Source organism: Chionomys nivalis, chromosome 1, assembly GCF_950005125.1.
Source record: "Chionomys nivalis chromosome 1, mChiNiv1.1, whole genome shotgun sequence".
Lineage (NCBI taxonomy): Eukaryota > Metazoa > Chordata > Mammalia > Rodentia > Cricetidae > Chionomys > Chionomys nivalis.
The window spans coordinates 51,673,049-51,690,596 of record NC_080086.1 but is presented as its reverse complement, the minus strand read 5'-3'; the positions used below and the strand labels follow the sequence as shown (position 1 = coordinate 51,690,596).

At 43.3% G+C, this 17,548-nt stretch overlaps 1 protein-coding gene across 5 annotated transcripts in view; it reads right to left on the bottom strand.

Annotated features, from left to right (window-relative positions):
* The window catches only part of Foxp1 (forkhead box P1), a 611,987-nt gene that overhangs the window by 216,935 nt on the left and 377,504 nt on the right, over positions 1-17,548 (bottom strand). The window lies entirely within an intron of this gene.

Here is a 17,548-nt window from a genome sequence, read left to right as displayed (position 1 = left end):
CTGCTGAGGTCTTCCTCAGTAGGCGGGGTTCAAGTCTTCACCAGGAGGACACAGAGCGACAGGTGAGGAGCAAGACGCTCTCCCTTTGAAATGAAGAAGCTAACAAGCCGCAGAAATTACGGTTGCTTAAGATCTTTGTGTACATTTGTTAAACGCTGGGGCTCTGTATGACAAGGGGGCAGACTGGCAATGGATAAGTCGCTGTCTTCAGGATACTGGGTTTCTTCTCTTTCTGGTGACGTGGAGACATGTGACTGAGTGGGCATGCACAGAAGCAGTGCAGGAAGAACGCATGCGTCATGGGAGAGAATATCTGAATGAACTGATCGTTTACACAATAAACAGCCCAGCTCAGGCCCCGAAGCCGGCAGGAGAAGGTTCAAATCCAGCCTCATCCAGTAAGACTTTGTGTGAAGGAATGTGAGCAAGAGCTGTTTCTGCTCGTACAGAAAGGGAATCTTAAGAGTAGGGGCTCCTGGCTCGAGAGATGACTTGGCATTATGGGTGTTTGCCGGTTTTGCATAGCACCCAAGTTCAGTCCCCAATAGTCATGCCAGGAGCTCACAGAGATGCAGAATTCCTGTTCCAGGGATCTGATGAATTCTTCTGGTCTCTGCAAAACCCCAACTGTGCGCATGTGTACACACACACAGACTAAAATAAAAACCTTTATTAAAAGAGTACTTAGCTCCCAGGGTGCTTGTATAAGCAACCTGCACTACCTCAGGCAGTGACTTGGCATGAACCTGGAATCCACCAACTTGTGACCCACTTCGCTGAGGCAGCTATTTCTAATACTTTAGCGACCACTTTCTGTTAGGGATTTCAAATTCACACTCACATGGATGTATGACAGCAGCGATGTTTGGAATATTACCCCACCCCCCAAAAGAAACGTATTCATTGATGGAAACACGGTCTAATTGTCACGTGCCATGCTGAAGTTATCCTCTTGCACTCAACAGGAGCGCCAAGTACGCTGGCGCATGTGGGCAATCTCAGAACTCAGAAGGTCACGGCAGAAGGGTTGCAGGGTTTCTGACCTCGCTGGGCTACACAACAGGACTATGTCTCAAAGGCCTATATAAGTAAGTAAATCGGTGAATGCAGGCACAAGCTAATAGTTAAAGAATTGTGCCTGACTAAGGAATTACCTAGCAAAGCTGGGCAAATGTGAAAGGGGAGAAATATTAAGAAAATGACATTGTTCACATCATAAATGATGAAGTTAGAAATCAAAACCAAACAGTTTCTCTAAAACTATAAATATACAGAATCCAAAAATGAAACTGAGATAAAAGTGGGTACTACCACACAAGGAAATCAGCTGCAAAGACTCTGGCTGATGAACAGCGTTGGCGCTAACTTTTTTCTCATCAGTGAAGTTTGACAGAGGGAATGGGAACGGTTGGACGGGAATCACGAAACAGATCTTTAAATAAGGGGGAAAAGAGCTCTCGGGGCCACACATGCTGGGAATGGGACTACGGGCCACACTTCTTTTTCTGTCTTTACCCACATCTATTAACGTTTTCTACAATTTGTTCCATGCATCATAAAATTTAAAATTATTTGGTATTCAATGTCCAATTGAGAAGACCCAGATTACACCCTCACCTACCAAGACGCCAACAGTGAAGGTTTCATTATCTTTGTAGGCACCACCAGTTCATGGCACACCACGACCAGGAAGCGGCAGCCACTTCCTGACTGTGCCACCATCTCCCTGCTAGCGTTTCATGACAGTTTCACAAAATGTACCTGGACCTTTTTGGAAGTTTTCTTCACTCACCGTTCTTTCTTCCAAAATTCCTCACTCTTCCAGAAATTCAAATGAACCACGAGAATTAAATATGACCTCATGAGAAACTTCAAAGGGGTTCGCTAGAGGACTCCGTGAAAGCTCTTGGTTCTGTGTGGCGTATGATTGTGCTCTCCTGGTTCTAGGTATTAATTGCATGGGAAACACAGAGGGAGGGTGGTAAGTGGCACTGAGACATAAAAATGACTGCCATGTGTGAAAACTTATTTTTTTTTTAATGCAGGCACAAGAATTCAGCCAGCAAAAAAAATAGACATGCCAATAAAAAATCTGTGTCTTAAAATCTGGCTGGCAGCACCCTTCCTCTCCCCAGTGGATACTCTCAGTAAAGAAAACATGGTGGGTTTTTCCCCCTCCTTTGCCTGTATTTCATTTCCAATTAAAATTAAATATAAACTGGAACGCCACCTGGATTTTAGCAAAACCCAATCCCTGCCCTCCACCCTTCCTCTTTTTTTTTTAAAGAGAAGAACCTGGGCTTACATATACAAACATTTTGGTAAATGACCCGTGGCAAATTGCGTAATGCCAGTAAAAGTTGTGTTTTTTAAGTTATGAGACCCAAAGATTTTTATCTGAAATAAAACCCTGATTCAATTCAGATTCTGGAGGCCAACTGTGTCTTTAACTCTGGCTCCAAATTTAAAACATTTGTGCGTGGGGCTCCTTGGGTGATGCTTGCTAGTGGGTATGGAGCAGAGATTCTATATTGATTAGGGTGTGTGTTTTCTTTTCTAAAACGATAAATTGGGGCACTAATTGCCTACAAGGACTGTTTCCCCACAGTCTTCACACTGAGGTCAGTGCAAACGAAGAGACGAACATAGATGGGACGGGGCACTGATTTCCGTTCATTACCTCAGTGACATGAAGCACAAGATTCCTGTATCCATGGGAAGCAAGCCTTGGAAGACTCCAACATGGAGAATTCAATATCCTACTGATTACATTTAAATATAAATTGAGTGGGACAGGCTAAAGAATGGAACAGCCTAGAGAAGTAACTTGGTCCATACCAGCCCATTAATGTGTGAATCCTTAATATGTTGGCTATGGCTTTGGCCTATCCTTAAGATGACAACAAGGTCGATAATACAGGGCTGAGTCCATTTTACAGAGTGGACTGTTTGGCCAAGGGCAATGTGCTGCTTAGCATCATCATCACACCTCTTTCACAAAGATGTATTTGTATCGTGCCATTTTACAGATGAGAAAATGGAGGCATGGAGAGCTGGTCACACTTGACAGCCTTTCCCGTGCAGGAACTATGAGAGGTGGGGCTTCAACCTTCAGCAGCGAATTTCAGTCAAATGCTCCTCCTGCCCTTCGAGCTCCCAAAGGGAAGCATCCTGAGAAGTAAATGAAGAAGCAGCCAGGAAGTGTGTGCCTGCAAGTGATTGTGACCGTGGGATGGGTGCGTGCACACGGACTGGGAGACACATGGGCAGGGAAGTGTGCAGAAAATCAGAACAAAAGAGTCTTGCTCTGTTGCCCACGTCTCTCCGGATTAACTCTTGTCACAGAGGGATGATCTGCGCTAGTCACGTCTCATGGAGGAAGCATCCAGAACACTGGTGGCTCTGGAGAGTACACCCAGTGGGCAGACAAGTGGTAGCTGAAGATATAAATATGAGAGAGATTCCTAAAGTTATTTTATTTTTCAGACAAAAATGCACTGTGCAGAATCGAGATCACCGTATGTATGTCACACGCATCCCATAGCAGTGTGAATGGGCCTTAACTTAAAGCATTCTTTTCTTTTTTACTACAGAGCCAATGTTGCTATGGAGACCTTGAGACATACAAAAAAGCAAAAAGTATTCATAAGCAAACAAAAATCCTACAAGTAAACCAAAGAGAGCTGTCGAGGGCACCTTTCTATACACCAAAACACGATCACTCCAGTTTATTAAATATTTAGGAAATATTCAATTGTTCATCTTTTAAACACAACAGTAAGTAGCACTCTTACAGCTTAAATTCTTTGTATTTTACACACTATTTTTGTAGGTTAAATTCTTACCGACAGTGACACAATACTGCACAATATATTCAGAATGGCAAATATTAATGTCATCTCCATTTGATGTATGTGTTCTGAGGGGCAGAGACGTTTTCAGATATCCACAATAGCTCATCTAGGAAGGACCGTGAGTTGGGTCAAAGCTTCCCCGCACAGTCTAATCCTGTCTGCCAGTCTTTCCACTATTGTGGCCCTCTCGCAAAGCAGTGCAGGATGGGCTAAAGAAATCAAAAAAGCAAGTTCTTGGGCCTAACATGGATCTTAAGAACTCTGAAGGATGATCTGCAGTTGGTTCGAAGAAGCCTTCAACACAATCACGTGACCACTGAGAAAGTTCCTTGCAAAGTAAGTGGGCAGTGGTGGATTTCTGAACCAAAGTAGCTGTGTGAGATTCCTGAGGAGCAGTGAAACTGTCCAAGAATGGGCTGCATGAACTCACATGCCCACCATAAAGGGGTATCTGTGCTGTGTGCTGTGTGTCTAGGAACCTCGCTGAGTTTATCATGGCCCTTATATGGGTTCGGTAATGAGGAGGAATCAAGAGAGAACAAGCTGATGCTGCCACCGGAATGAATACGAAATAGCTCTTAGTGTGCAAGACTTTACACAACCCCATGCCTTTCTGAGTGTTCTTCAGAGTCCGCATGAGCATTGATGCCTTATGATCCATGATAAATAATTCCAGGAACATGCTCTTGAATATCTAAAGCCAAAAGAAAAGCCTTGCTCCAAGTCAGAGATGGGTTACTAAAGGATTCGACATAAAGTAATCATTAAGCAAAGTATGGAAATATTTGTTCAAACACGTGAACTAGTATGAACCAGTTAGCAAGCTAAAATGTCTGGGGAGTAAATGAGTAGGGTCTCTACAGAACTGCAAAGTTATGAACTTATAAACATTCATACACATTCATATACATGCATACATCCCCATGAATGCACACATTCATGCATTCATGTGCAAGCACATGTGCACGCACACACACATAAACACACACTCTATAGCCAATCCTGTTTGACAACAGTAATAATAGGGTCTATGTGACAGAAATAAACACATTTTCATTAATTGTGAAATACAGCAAACCATTGGAAAAGTTTAAAAGCTAGAATCAACTAAGTAAGAAAGGATAAAAAAAAGGTCCCAGAAGGATAAGAAATACCAAAGCAGACCCTTCTTAGAAAATATAGTCAGCTAATAAACAAGTACACTGAGCAACACTCTTCAGATCTGACAACTCTTATCAAATCAGGTACTGGGTTACAATTATTCTAATTAATAGAATGAGGGAAGTAGCTAGAATTGGGTACTAAAGTATAGGAAATAGCGACCTTACCCAGGAAACAACCAGACTTATTAGGCCCCATCGCATCCCTGGAAATCTCACACTCACAGCATGGGCTATGTAAACAGAGAGTCAGAAGCCAGGTCCAGCAGCCCAGTGAACTCGGTGATACTGTCCGTCATGGAGAGGCCTCAGCTCACCACCCACCACCAGTTGCTCCACGACACAAACCTAAGCTCACTTATTTCAGAATTAAAAGGGTCAAAGACAAATGTTTCGGACCTTAATATCCAAGCCGCAAGTCTAAGCTATATGGCTCAGCCTATACCTCCCATCCATTATTTCCCACTAAATGGCTTAACATAAATCAGCAGATGTTCACAGGCTCAGTTTCTGTTTTCTAATTTCACCAAAGTCTTAAAAAAAAATATCCTACCAATGTGGATACTAATTTTTCCTCTCCAGGCCACCAAGGATTTATGACCCACATCACTCTTATATCGATTGATTAGCTTATCCATGTCTCCTCCAGTTTATCTCTGTATGCATTAAGATTTCTATTGATGTTTCATGTTTGTGTTTCTATATTTAATTGTGCCCCAATTGGACTGTGAATTCCTAGAATGCAGGGAGAGAGGGAAGGCAGAATTTCTCCATGTTGTCTAGTGGGGAGTCCATGAATAAGAGAAAGCTTACACTGTAGGCAGGAGCCATGGCTGAGGACAGCTGCTCTCTCAGTGACTCACCACATATGTCCAACCTCCGTTTCCTCAGCAGGCTGGCTGAAGTTTTTCTTTTCTTTTTCTTTTTTTTTTTTAACTATTACTAATGTCCAATTTCTTAATTTGTGAGAAACTATTAGCTAAATGAGTGGAAACAAGAAAGAACAGAAGTGTGAATACACCCACATCACTGCATCACACTAGAAACCGCAAGCCCAAGTTTTACATCATGTGTGCAGCCTTCCCCTGACCTCACACACACACACACACCACATGAGCAAAGGAGCATGTACTCTGTGACTACAAAATAAGAACAGAGAATTTTGCCACACACTCCACTCAATAACCCAGGGGGAAGGCTATTGCCTCTGCAAAGTGCTAGACCATGTACATTTTAGGGTTTCTGGGGCATATAACCTCTGCCTTAATCGGTTAGCTTGGCTGGCTCTTATAACAGTTAAATCTTTACTGTCTACTTGAAGGGGTTTAAAATCACCATGGAAACACACCTGTAGAGGTGTATCTACGAGGGCAGGGCTGTTTAAGAAGGCAAATCACCATGAATATGGGTAGCAACATCCAATGAACTGGGGTCCTGGATTGAATCAGAAGGAGAAAGCGGGCTGGGCACTGCCGTTCATCTCTGTCTCCTGCCCGTGGCAGCAAGATGTCCAGACGCCTCCTGCTCCTGACACCGCGACTTCTCGCCATGATCGACTGGACCCTCCCAAACTGTGAGGCAAAATTCATCTCTGCGTCCTGGAATTGTTTCTGACAGCTACGTTGTCACATTAATGAGAAAATTACTACTACAGCTGTGTAGGCATGGAGACAGCTGTACACAGCGGTGAACAACTGGCACAGCTACATCGCCAAAGGACTCTCTCCGCAGTACGAAATGCTAGGCTGAATCTGGCTTGAGGGCTATCGTCCTTGGGTTCCTTTTCTGGTCTGCAGGCTCAACGCAGCCCCTTGTACACAGAAGCTGCCCAACAAATAGCTGAGGCAGGTTGAAGCTTCTTTTCAGAATGCAACCCTGGCAATCACAATCATGAATCACACCATTAGGGAACATAACCTTGACAATGATAATGATGGCTAACGCACACTCACCTCATGCATGATGTCTTCCCCCATCTTACAGATAGATGAATGATGGCGCAAGCCCATACATAAGTACACATGAGATAGATACGTAATACACAGCACAAAACTTTGTATTTCTAAGAGAAATATAAATCTCATGGCCTGATCTAAGACAAATATAAATCTCATGGCCTGAACATCAGAATAAAAAGTCACCCGGTTGAGGCATTTCCACTTCGCGCTTCTGTATGGTGAATGCTTATTGCATCGAAACGGGGAGCTTACCAGGAGGAGGGAGCAAAAATGAGAGAAGAAGGTAAGCAATATTATCAGGGTGTTATTTATCACACACATTAGGACCAAAAATAGTCAGGAAAGAATGAGCATTGTGTCATTCTCTCTCCGCCTTTGACCTTGCAAAAGGTTGTGGAGTTCGGAGGGAGGATAATGAGCATCAGTAGAGGAAGCCTTCCTTACAAGGGAGCCGCTCAGCACCGCGCAGCCTTGAAAAATTAATACATAATAATTATAATCTCGAAACGCCACTCTTGCCCTGCTTTATGATGCCACATCTCATTTTATTAAAAATTTCCAAAAAAACTCTTTCTTTCCTTGGCTGTGAGAGACATGACTCTGCTATGGAAAAGTGAAAGACATTTTACGCACAATTTTCCCTCTCCTAGAAAGAGGTATATTGTGCCCTTCAGTGAACATAAAATTGATATTATCATCTCTTAGTTTATATCTCACTACTTAACCTTCAGATTAAAAGTTATTGGATTTGAATGACTAAGACATCATGTCACCTTCCCTCCTCAGTGGAGAGACAGAAGTTCAGGACAAGACAAAGCACCGTAGGAAGAGCATTCAATGGGAACGGCTGACTCTTTGCCTTCCTCGAGGGCTCAAGGAAGGACCACAATAGGACACTGACAATGGATTCATGGTTGGAAGGAAGAGAAATGGCAGCGGAAGTCTTGGACTCTAGGAAACCTTGCTGAAGACGAGCGTGTGCGGAGAAGTTAAACTTATCTTGAGTACCATCAAAAAAGGAGTGAGCTAGGTCTGGGGAGACTGCCCTCTCAGTCAACTGCTTGCCAAGGATGAGGACTCAAGCTCAATCCCAGGAACCACATAAAGAAACAGCCTGGTGTGGTACCTTGCTGGTAACCCTAGTGTTGAAGAGGCTCCAGCACAGACCTCCAGGACTTGTTGGTCAGTCGCCTAGCCTATTTGCTTGGAGCTCCAAGTCAGTGAGAGGCTCTATCTATCCACCACCACCACCAACAACAACAACAACAAAACCCCAAGGAGAACAGAACCGAAAACAACACCTGAAGTTATGCTCTGCTCTCAGCCTGCAACCTAACACACACACGCAAACACACACACACACACACACACACACCAATAGAAAATGCTAAATGCAAGAGAAAAGTGAGAGGTAATAAGAAAAAGAACTATGCCGTGCAGAGTCGGCACACACACAGTCTCTGCAGAAGACACAATGGCCATCTAGAAGGATCCGAGAGAACACAGCTAGTATCCATCTTCCCTCACCTTTTCCACTTCAGTGCTGTACGGAGAACCCCATCCCTGAACAGTGTGATCTTCAGCTCTTGGATGAGCTACCAACAGCGCCAGCTGTTTAATAATTACACTTTGTATTTTTCCAGCAAAAGATACACACTATGGGCCCCTCCCCCAACCCCCTCACCACTTCAAAAACAATTTCATTCTAAGGAGCTTGTGTCAATATGGAACAAAAACTTTATCACAGAACCAGCTTAGTTAGTTTTGTTCTCTAAGACAGATAAGTCCACTCTGTGATCAATAGGAACACAGCCATTTTTATCAGCATTCCCCATGTGACTTTTGAAAGAGATTCTATAACAGGCCAAGGCTAAAGGCAACGTACTTGATAATATTAATCAGAATAAACAACCATAACCACTGTAGTGACTTTTAGTGTATATGAGGGCTGACTTCCCCCCTCTCTCTTGTGGACAAAATCTCAAGTAACCCAGGCTGGCCTGGCTCTGAAATCCACTTGCTGTGTGTGTAGCTGAGGATGACTCTCAACTCCAGACCCAAGTGACTGTGGGCATGTTCACCAAACCCAGCTAAGAAACTGTGACGGGTGCTCCTGATGGTCACCTTGGCACAACAGAGAATCACCTGAGAAGGGAGTCTGGAATGTCATCACTAGGCCTCGTGCTAGAATGTGTCAGAGAAGGAGAGGGACAGTCCCTCCCTGGTGGGACTTACAAGATATTAAAGGTTTTGTGCACACGGGTGCAGGAAGGAAAGGTGGGGGGAGCCATGATGAGTCTCCCTATCAAACAAGTCCAAGGTTAGTGGCCCTTTATTAAAATGCTAGACTAATGGCTACTAATCTCCCAGGGATTCCTTTTCTTCTAGCTGGGCCTCTCCTTAGAGTCTCCACTGGAGTAGGAAGCCAGGCCCACACAGGTACAAAAGCACATGGCTTCCGCCTTCCCAGCAGCCTCTTTTGCTGCCTCAGCTTCCCTCTGGACGTCAATACACTCAGCCTTTGCCCTTGCTTTGCCAGTACACACACATCAATCTGGTCTCTACATTGCCTTCACAACAGGAGTGGGCAATGAAGACCTGAATAAAAATTACGTAAATGAATGAAGAAATTAAGTTCTGAAGGCCAAAGTGGAGAAATGATTAATACAGGGTGAGGCGACTCTTGTCTGAAATACTTGGGGTCGAAATGGGCCAGAATTTGGAAAGTTTTACTTTAAAATATCTACTTAGATTTACTGGCTGAACATTCTTACTTTAAAAAGAAGAAGGAGGAGGAGGAGGAGGGAAAGGAGGAGGAGGAGGAGGAGAAGGAGGAGGAGGAGGAGGAGGAAGACAAGGACAGAAAAGAAAAAACCAAAGCCCAAATGGTCCCCAAACTGAAACTTTTTTTTTTTTTTTTTTTTTGGGTGGTGGTGGGGGAATCAAATCTGGCTTTAGTTTTAGATTCCAGAAATATGGGGATTTGGGAATTTCTTAATGCTCCATCTTATTACGGTTTATAAAGAAGTACCCCCCCAGTCAAGAAAAACCAAAAGGACCCTATTCTGAAGGTGTGGCCCCTCATCTAGTGACACTATCACAGGAGATTTTAGAAACATTAGGATGTAGGGCCGAGGTAAAGGAGATAGGTCACTGTGGTCATGTCAGACCAATCTTGTCCATCTCTGACTCCTGACCACTGTGAAGCCAGTGTGATGCTCTGTCCCACCACAAGCAGACAAAATTGAGCCAAGGACTCTGAATAGAAATCTTGGAAACTGTGAGATAAAATCATCCTTTCTGTCTGTCCTACACGGTTTCTGTCAGGCATTTGACGACGGTGACAAAGCACGGACACACACTTGTCCTGGCTACACAGGACAGCACACGTACTGAGTCACGTGTAACAAAGCTGCACGGCAGACAGTCAAGGATGGTGACCTTAGCGTGTTTCCTCAGGACAAGGGGGAAAAGACTCCAACACAGGTTCTATTTCTGTGAAGTGAATCAAGCAGTGTTTGGCAAAGGGTCTCTGCAGTGTTACGACACATCACAATCACAATAGGTTTGAGTTCAAAGTCAAAGCGATGAAAAGAAAGTTTAGAACAGGAAGTTCAGACCTCTCCATCAACTTCCTCCTCTGAGGACCATTTGCATATATATGGCCATTCTTATTTGTCACAAAAGCAGTCAGTCACATGGAGACCCTTTTTATCATTAATCGATGTACCTCCTACAGGTATATTAGACTCCACAGGCTGACTATATGTTCACAGCTCTGCTGTTAATAAACCAGGCAGGGACACAACAGTGGTGTGGGTCCTGGGCCTCAGAGGACAGATAGGAGCCTGCTAGCACTGGTTGTGCGACCACTGTGCTAATCTGTCAACAGATAATGGCTGAAGCCCTATCTTCTCAGAGTTCAAAATGAGATTCTTTTGATTAGACAAGCTAGAAGGGGTGCTGTTGTTGTTATTATTATTAATTATTAACATTAACAGATCAGGGCTTAAGGTTACCATCTCACCACAACAAAAATTTCTCTTGAATTTTAGAGAGGACATGTCATTCACAGTAAGACATGTCGTCTGGGATTCTGTTCCCATGCTCTCTCACATAGAGGGTGTCCCTCCCCGCTTTGGCCTCCAATGCCATTTTAATTTCTAATGGAGAGATTAATGACACACAACTCTTCAGCAATCACTACTTGAAAGAATTTCAAATAAGGCTCACAAGTTACATAAATCTTTGAAGACAATATTTTGATGGAAGGCAGGACTAAACTAACAGAGACAAGAGAGCTAAATTTAGCATTCAGGGTGAAACATGCCTTTTTCCAAAAATAGGCAGCAGAGGAATTAAGGAAAGTGTGTAGGGGAGTTGTTTTTGTTGTGGCTGGTTTTTCTTTACTTACCAGAATTATCTAAACTTCTGTCTCTGCTTTGCTTCAATTTGTTTCTTGGGTCTCACTAACATTGAAATTACTGATTTCTGCTGAATCATTTTTTTAAATCTTTTTTTTTGGGGGGGGGGTAAAATTTGACCTCTGCAAAGTGTCTGATAAAAGTGCATCTCAACAGAGCAATTGCTTTAGAATTAGGACTGGGTTTTCACCTACTGGCTAAGGAAGATGCTAGCTTCTGAACTGCACTAGGTCCCAGCAGGGCACTCTATGTGAATAGCACTTCTCTGCACTACCTTCCTAGCAGGTTTCCCTTCTAGGACACGGATGATCATCATTTCTTCCTACCAACAGCATCAAAAGAGCTGCAATGGGACAGGGGACGTGAGTGGAAAAGTAGTGGGATGATAGAGCTCATCTAGCCTGGTCGCTCGGTCTCATACCCATGGCTGGACCCACTTTATCAGGGCACTCTGTACAAAGCAAAAACTAATGCCAGTCTCCTAAGGGAGGTGGGCATGCCTGAGAAACCAAGGCGAGTGCTTTTCACATAAAGCATCCAGCCCTCCTCCCTCTGTCTCTCTCTCTCTGTCTGTCTCTCTCTCTGTCTCTCTCTGTGTCTCTCTCTCTCTCTATCTCCCTCCCTCCCTCCCTCCCTCCCTCCCTCTCCTTCCTCCCTTCCTCTCTCCCATTGGTTCCAAAGACCAATGAGGAATTTCATGCCACCATTTTGAAAATGAAGAGGAAAATTTTATGTACTTCTTTTTCTTCTAAAAACAAAATCCTCTAACCTTTCCTTATAGCATGGACCCTTTGATATTTTGCAAGTCATCCTCTTGGCGTCTATGGATACTGCAACAGTTAATACTAATTGTTAACTTGATAGGACATAAAATCAATGAGGAGACAAATGCCTGGGTGGGACTGGGAAGGTATTTAGATTACTCATTGTGGGAAGAATCAAATGTGGGTGACACCCTAACATGGGCTGGGGTTTTGGACTGAATAAACAGGAGAAAACAAGCTCAACACCAGCCTTCATCTCTCTCTCTGCTTCCTGGCTGAAGGTACAATGTGACCAACTGCCTCTCACTTCTGTCACCACAACTTTTCTGCCATGATGGACTCCACCCTCAAATTGTGAGCCATAATAAAGTCTCTCTTCTTCAAATTGCTTTTTCTAGGAATTCCTTCTCATCAGTAAACCCAACTCTACGGATGGCCCAGCCCTCTAGAATGACAGTAAGATGCATTTGCATGGCAGCTAGGCACCCTCTTCTCAGATACTTTAAAGGCATCTTTATATCACTTCCAGTAACCAACACAAGGTAAAAGTTGAATAAGTAGTTGTCACTGTAGTGCTTAGGGACCAAGGGCAAGAAAATATGAACATGTTCAGTTCAGACACACTTTTCCTCCTAAACTTTAGAGCCACAGATAAATCCATTAATAGAACCATGCATACAAGGACACAACTGTTAATCCCATTGTGTAAGCATCTATGATCTCCTAGATTCTTCTGATCTTCCATTTTCTAAACCCTCTTTGAATTTATGCCAACACACTCTTTGCCCATGCCCTAAAGAGCTGGTCCCGGTCATGAGCTTCCAGGGTCCGGTGTAAGCATCAGTACCTGCTCTCCCTCTCTTCCCACGGCCACTCTACTTTCCACCCTGGACGATTCTAAGAGGCCTCCCTATACTTTCTCCCTCTCTCACGTCCTTGCTGGTCACTGAACATTTCTTTTGCTCTTTGTTTACATTTGTTAACTTGAAACATACACTCTTTCTTTCGATCAAAACTAACATTTTAAACCAAATATCAGAGAAGCTACAAAAAAAAAAAAGATAAGCCCTTCGTTTACTTATACACCTTAAGTAACAAATAACAAGGGTAGCATATCTTTTTAAATGACTTTCTCACCCACTCTCTGGAAACCGTTCTCCTCATACAATGATAGCCTTACCTCAAAACCACAGCCACGAACGCTCTTCTTTTGTGGATTTGCACACAATAAAAATGCCAGGTGGTACCCAAAAATTTACCCCTTCCCAAAGAAAGCACCCATCATTAAAAAAAAGGGATGTTGTCAAGAATAGCTGTTTTATTTAACAGCTATTCATCTTTATTGAATAAACATTTTCTGGTATGCATTCTGTTAATTGACCTGCCAGCATATGCTGTATATGGAGAAACTTCTAAACATTATGTTCTATGTAATATGCTTATCTGAAAAAGCTCTCATTTGCAGCAATATGGAAATAAAATCCTGCTTTAAAAAATTCAAGACTTTTCAAATGCATTAATCCACAGAATTTATAAAATTGCTCTGGACATTTTTAAATCCTTCCTTTAAGGAGGGAGAGAAAAAAAATGTTAACAATCAATAATAGTATCTGTTGCTGCATTTCATAATGGAGTCAACACAGAGCTCAGAGACACAGAAATGGGGACAGGCGTAATAGGAAGTAAAAAGCAGTCATGGTATAGGGTAAAGAATTACTCAAGGCCTGCAAGAGAATGCTCAGAAATGCTATCAAATTACATTATTTGAAAACCATTGTAATAATTCCAGAGCCTGGATATAAATAGATCTGAAACATTATCGAGACAATACGCTTTGTTTTGAGGAGGGAAGACAAGGCAGCGCGTGGGCAGGCTCCTCCAACTAATGGCCGCACCTCTCCTTGGCTGGTAACTTCCGAAGGATGATGCATCTCCCAGACCAGCATCCCTTGCTGCTCTGCCTAGAGGGCAGGGGCAGGACTCCTCTGGGTGGAACCATGGTGAACCACAAGACTACAGGGCTGCCTGTCTTCAGCAGCAATTCATCTCCCAACAGTTGCTGCCCTTGTGGGACGGTCGCCCAAGGTTGCCAGACGTCCTGATTTTTCAAGAGAGAATAGGAGAGCAAAGACCTGCCATTTCTTCAGGCTGTCAACTAGATAATTCTTTAGAACAAATTCTGTTTGAGACTCAACTCAGGCAACCCATGGAATCACTATGGTAGTGGTTCTTTGTGAGCACCGAAGCTTCTGAAAAGGGCACTCGCTGTCATTTGTAGGCATGACTGGCAAAAAGGAGCCCAACACAGGGCTCATTCGGCACCCGCCCCCTCCCCCCGACACCGAACAGCACCCACCCCCAAGCCCGCTGAATAACACCAAAGGCTCTGGTGCCATAGAATATTCTGAACCATTCTGTGTAACTCACAGCGCAATTAACTCGTTTTTTACGCCAGGCAGCTTGAAGCCAGATCTTTGTGTTCTGTGGACTTCTGACATATTTTACAGTTCTGACTCTCTTCCACTGTCCTACATTAATCAAAGCTGTAACCCCTGTTGTCTTTGTACTATGGAATCAGAATGTGCCCCTGGCGAGGGATGGGGGAAAAGTCAACAGGAATTAAATTTCAGTGCAACTGTTTACTCAACTGTGGCCTGCAGATATTGAAATTTTATCCGTGGTTTTGTGTGACTACCGCAGTAATGAATTCAGCATGGCTGCGATTTTCTCAGCGCTCGCATTCTCACTTCGAGTAAAGACCTGCAGAGAAAAACGACGAAAACCACGCAGATCCACCAGTGCAACCATTTCTCCGCACAGCTGAATTGCTGCTGCTTTCTGGACGCCAGAGAACTTGGGGAGCTTTGGGCCCCTGGACCCTTCGTGAGCCTGTAGTTTTCTTCTGTTACCTCACCACTTCCCCCACCAACCTGTTTAGAGACTTCTCTTACACAGGGAGGCAAAGCAGCTGTGGATGTTTTAAAAGAAGGCCTAAAAAGGCTTGCCAACCACAATAAGTGGGGCTTTAGCCACAATCCTAGACCCGACGGATGCCTTTCTTCCTCAAACATATCAGTGACAAATAGACAGAAAATTGCCGTGAAATATTTATTTTCAAGTTTCAAAGTGGAATCAAAACCCAAGCACTTGAAAACTGCATGAATGACCATTTAACAACACATTCTCCAGAAGGGCTCCAGCCCAGGTGACTGACTAGTGACTCACTATTTTAAAATAAATGCAACTGAAACATGCTTCCAGAACATTCTCCTGTGTCACTCAGGTGTCACTGCTGCTCCTGTTCTGTAGCAGGGTGGCTGTGTGTGGTAAGTGTGTTAAACATGTAAATTTTCATGGTTGGCTAAATACTCTTCTGTTTTTTGCTTAAACATTTATTATTATTATTATTATTATTATTATTATTATTATTATTGCATTTGTGTGTAAGACAGCGAGGGAGGATTTGTGAAGGCTTGTTCTTCTCTTGCCATGTGGGTGCTGGGAAGCAAACTCAGGTCCTCAAGCTTGGTGGCAAGCATTTTTTACCCGCTGGCTCCTTGGTAAAATACTTTATTATTCTGAATATTTGTCAGTCGTTCAGGTAAAATTCAAACAAATTTAATCTCCCACTGACTAAACTAATGTAATCCAAGTACAAATGATTCAGGGTGCCCATTGCATCAGCCCCCATCTCGGCTACCTCATGAAGAAATGACTGATCTTACCTCAGTCTTGTCATTGCACAGAAGATGATATTCACCACACATAGATGAGGATACCACAGAATGACCATCCCTGCAAATGCGCTCCTGCCATTTACTGCCGGGTTCGGCAGACAAGCTCCCTGGTTAGAAGTCAGCCACTGTGTAGTAACTGATACACAGAATTAACGCAACCCAGGTGGTCTAAATTCTAGCTTTGAGGGTGTCTATGCTGGGGCCAAAAATAGTTGGAGTGACAAGAAATCACGTCACACCCCCAAATCCCCTGAACTGACTTGGCTTGTCTGTCAACTTCCCCTTTTCTTTCTAGGACTTTCCCCAAAATGATCAAATGGTCTCATGCTGCATCCACCAATATCTAATGGGCTCACAGTCCACTGAGGGTTTATATTTTTAATGATTGATTGATTTCTTTGAGACAGGGTTTCTCTATGTAACAATCCTAGCTGTCCTAGAACTAGTTCTTGTAGACCAGGCTGGCCTCGAACTCACAGAGATCCACCTGCCTCTGCTTCCCAAGTGCTTGGATTGAAGGTGTGTGCCATCACTGCCCGGCTGTTCATATTTTAACGCATGTCTGCAATTCAACTATTTGGAAGGTGGAGGCAAGAGGATCCGGACTTTATGGCCAATTTGAGCTACAGGGCAATTTCAAAGCCAGAGGCCTCAGTTAAGTGAGAACCTGTCTCAGAAAGAAAAGACAACAAAGAGTCTTACCATGGCTCCAGCCCTAAGAATTTGATTCCAATTTTAATAAAGTAGTTTGAAAGGTCTGTCCTTTTCTCTTATGGCATTTCCCAACAATTCTCTATGGAAAAGTTAAAAAGTTTCCCCAAGACATTTCATTCCTTTTTTTTTTTTCCTCTTAAATACCTGATTGCAAATGGTACCACAGCTACAAGATAAATGGATCAAGGACAAAACCTGCCCTGTTATCAGTAGCAAAAACTCATAATATTTCCTGATCCCACGGGTGGGAAACCCAATCCAGTCTTCAAGGAAATGCTATTTACATTTGAATTTTTACCAACACAATACCAAATCTTAGGTCACCTGTACCACTGGGAAATATTTCAACAGTTATTCCCAAGGACCCGCTTCCACCCTGGGAAGGGCAGGGAAGAAATGAGAATGTCTCAAGCAAGGGGCATGTTGAAGAGTCCCAGACAGATCAGTTAAAACACCACTGAGATCTTAGCCAACACCATCCACTGTCAGACTCCAAGAACATCCACAAATACATACACCCTAGTTCCTAGAGGTAGGAGGAAGGAATGTCCCAAACTGATGTCCATCCTATAGACATGGGCCTGTTATTTAAACATGTTTACCTATATTTCTATTTGTCTCTGTTTTCTTTGACTATCCCTTCCCATATATCTTCATTTCTTTCAACTTTTAGCTCTGATTTTATTTCTTCATAAGGTTCTGAAAGGCTCAAAGGGGGTAAGCCTGTTTTTATTTAACTACTGTTATACTGGTCAACTATTTATCTCAAGTATCAACAACCATTTTTCCCCCCAGAGAGTCGTTTTAATTGAATAATCAAAGCTTAGGTGACATGTTGGGGGCTCAAGGTCCATTCAACTATAAGTCTAACAGCCACTGTCCAGAAAGACGCTTGCAGCTCCTGAGGCTTTCAAAATTAATCTCAGCCAGGAGCACC